At 53.6% G+C, this 3894-nt stretch overlaps 1 pseudogene; it reads right to left on the reverse strand.

Moving 5' to 3' along the window:
- Window positions 1-1322: 1322 nt before the first annotated feature.
- On the reverse strand, window positions 1323-3655 carry LOC148046000 (uncharacterized; annotated as a pseudogene).
- Between the last annotated feature and the right edge of the window lie 239 nt (window positions 3656-3894).

Here is a 3894-nt window from a genome sequence, read left to right on the forward strand (position 1 = left end):
CTGGACTCCAATTCTGCAGATTCAGCTGAGGCACCAAGGGATATTCTGGTAGGTCATCGCTGGATTGATTTTCAAGCTGTTACCCCTGAGGACGTGGACAAGGCCATGAGAGCTGTAGGTTCCTCCACATGTGTACTGGACCCGTGCCCCTCCTGGCTGGTTGTTAACAGCAGGGAGGTGACACGGGGCTGGATCCAGGCGGTTGTTGCCGCCTCCCTCCGGGAGGGGGTCTTTCCCCCCGCCTTAAAGACGGCGGTGGTGAGACCCCTCCTGAAGAAACCATCTTTGGATCCAGACGTTCTTAACAACTATCATCCAGTCTCCGGAATCGCACCCGGAAAACAACCGGCAACCAGTGCAGGACACCTAAAAGGGGTGTAACATGGGAGCTCCTAGGTACCCCCATGATAACCAGCGCAGCCGCATTCTGGACCAGCTGAAGCCGTCGGGTGCTCTTCAAGGGCAGCCCCATGTAGAGAGCGTTGCAGTAGTCCAGGTGAGAAAGGACGAGGGCATGAGTGACTGTACACAGAGCATCCTGATCCAGGAAGGGGCGTACCACCTGACGTACCAGGGGAACCTGGTAAAAGGCCCCCCTGGTCACGGCCATCAGGTGTTCTTCTAAACTAAGCCGCGTATTCAGGAGGACTCCCAGATTGCAGGCCCTCTCTGAGGGGGCTAAAATTTCTCCCCCTATCATCAAAGATGGAACAAGATGCACAAATCGGGATGACGGAAACCACAGCCACTCAGTCTTGGAGGGATTGAGCTTGAGCCTGTTCCTCCCCATCCAGATCCGCACAGCCTCCAGGCATCGGGACATCACGTCGAGGGCATCGTTTGGGTGGTTTGGGGTAGAGTTGAAAAGTTGGGTATCATCAGCATATTGATGATACCGTACCCCCAAACCACAGAGGATCTCACCCAGCAGTTTCATATATATGTTGAACAGGAGGGGTGAGAGAACCAAGCCCTTGGGCACCCCACAAGTGACGCGTCTTGGGGTTGATCCCTGCCCTCCAGTCAACACAAACTGCCACCGATCCAACAGGTAGGAGGAGAACCACCGTAAAATGGTGCCCCCCACTCCCAACCCCCCGAGTCGTTGCAGTAGGATACCATGGTCGATGGTATCGAAAGCCACTGAGAGGTCTAATAGGACCAGCACAGAGGAGCAGCCCATGTCCCGGGCCCGCCAGAGATCATCGACCAACGTGACCAATGCTGTCTCCGTGCTGTATCTGGGCCTGAAACCCAACTGAAACAGATCCAGGTAGACAGCTTCATCCAGGGACTGGGGAAGCTGACGTGCTACCGCACTCTCAACAACCTTCACTACAAAGCGAAGGTTGGAGACCAGACGATAGTTGGCTAAAGAAGCTGGGTCCAGGGAAGGCTTCTTAAGGAGAGGCCTCACCACCGCCTCCTTCAAGGCAGTGGGAAAGAACCCCTCTCTCAACGAAGCGTTGGTAATCACCTGGAGCTAGCCTTGTGTCACCTCCCGGGAAGCCGAGACTAACCAAGAGGGACACGGGTCCAGCACACAAGTGGCAGCACTGAGTCTCCCCATAATCCTGTCCATGCCCTCGGGGGTCACAGGGTCACTCATCCCAGATGGTCTCCACAAGATTCATCCCCGTCGACTCGCCCGAATCTGCCCAGTCAGAGTCCAAGCCTGTCCGGATCTGAGCAATTTTATCCTGCAGATACTGAACAAATTCTTCAGACCTACCCTGCAACGGGTCTTTCCCAGTTCCTTGGTTAAGTAAGGAGTGGGTCACCCTAAACAGGGCGACTGGGCAGTTATCTGCGAATGCGATAAGAGCAGAAAAAGGTTGCCGTTTTGCCGCTTTTATCGCCACTAAGTAGGATTTAATATGAATTCTTACTAGTGTTCGATCAGATTCGGACCGGCTGTCCCTCCAACTACTCTCTAGGCGTCTTTTCCGGTGTTTCATTTCCCGGAGGTCCTCAGTAAACCAGGGAGCTACCCGGGATCGACACCGGGTCAAAGGCCGCAAAGGCACAACACGATCCAAAGCCCCAGTGGCCGCCCTATCCCAGGCTTCCACTAGGCCTTCGGTCGAGTTGTGAGCAAGGGATTCAGGAAAAGTCCCAAACTCCATCAGGAACCTTTCGGGGTTCATCAGGCGCCTGGGGAGGAACCATCTAGTCGGTTCCGCCTCCCTGCGGTGAGGGGTAGCAGTATGGAAGTCAAGTCTGATGAGGAAATGATCCGACCATAACAAGGGTTGGATTGAAATATCCTCTAAATCTAGATCATTCATCCACTGCCCAGAGACAAAAATCAGGTCAAGCGTGTGTCCCACATTATGGGTGGGGTCTTAAATTAACTGAGTTAGGTCCATAGCCATCATGGAATCCATGAACTCCCGAGCTGACTCGGATGTTTCGCCAATGGAAGGCAGATTGAAATCCCCCAGGATCCTAAGCCTGGGGAAATCAACCGCCAATCCAGCTAACACATCCAGCAGCTCTGGCAGGGCTGATGAAACGTAGCAGGGAGACAGGCCCACCTGAATTCCAAGGCCCCATTTCACAAAAAGGGACTCATACCCACCTATCTGAGGCATAGTGACCTCCTGAGGTCTGAGACTTTCCCTATTAACCACCGCCACCCTGCCACCCCTGCCCTGAGCTCTTGGCTGCTGAAACACCCAGAAGCCTGGTGGCCATAATTCATTAAGGGGAACACCCCCTCATGGCCAACTAGGTCTCTGTAATGCACGGCAGTTGCACTCTACCCTCTTGTATGAGGTTGTAAATAATGGGAGCCTTATGTACCACAGACTTGGCATTAAGTGACACCAGCCAGAGACCAGGGTTCAATAATCCCGAGCACCTGGGGGTGCAAGAAGGGCAATGAGGGTTGGAACACACGATCGCTCTTAAACAGCGAACCCACGTCCCCTGAACATAATTTGGCCTTCGGCCCCCACCATATCTGCCTCTCCCACAAACTGTAGAGATGGTGAACCCCCAATGGAATGGCTTAATGTCTCCCCCAGAATCCCAACCCTTCCCAGCACTCCTGACATGTGCCCATTACTTAGCTCTGGCCTGTGCCCTGGCAGACTCCCCTCCAAGCCTGACTGAGCCATCCGAATCAACCCACCACCCTCCCTTAAAATTTGATTTAAAAAACCCTGTAAGAAACCCCTAAGAAGTCTCTTCTTCGCATGCCACCTCTTGGGATCCCTCCATCATTAAGGAAGCGTCTTGACAGGCAAGAAGGCCATCCCTGGAAAAGTGGGAGTTCCCGAAGAGAATAAAGTTCTGTCGCAGTATAACATAGAGGAGAGTGTGGCATCAACCAAACGGGGTGACATCACAGGGAGATGGAAAGAGGAGATGACATGTCCACGGGGGGGAGAGCCGACAGTGTTCAAGCAGGAAGTTTATGTCCATCATAGCAATGGTCGATGTTAAGGACAATATGCAAGAGTAACGGCCAGATGTCAAAATCGCAGCAGATGATAAATTACGAGGTGATGAAGCGGCCAATAATGGTGGCAGTGAGGACAGCAGTGGCAGCGGTGGCTGCTCCAACTTCAACAACTCCAACAGCTAAGCTCCATCGACGCCAGCTGCACTCATATCCATCGCCAGGCTGCACTCCGTTGACCCAGTCCATAGTGTCACAAGAGGAGGTGCGAAATGACCCAGTATGGTGGCCCAGGCAATGGCAGTGATACCAGAGGGGACCACAACAAAGGACCCCCCCCTCCAACTGCGCCCATGCTAACTACCGGAGCCATCTTCTGCTGGCGTCAATATCCATGCCAGCTGCCTCAGCCACTCCCCGCCGATACAATTTATCATGTCCATAAGCAAGGTGGAGTGAGGAGCAATCAGGATAACACCACGGTGTGG

This window comes from Thamnophis sirtalis, unplaced genomic scaffold (assembly GCF_051295495.1).
Source record: "Thamnophis sirtalis isolate CommonGarterSnake01/CBP01778 unplaced genomic scaffold, rThaSir2_p1.2 scaffold_4, whole genome shotgun sequence".
NCBI classification, from domain to species: domain Eukaryota; kingdom Metazoa; phylum Chordata; class Lepidosauria; order Squamata; family Natricidae; genus Thamnophis; species Thamnophis sirtalis.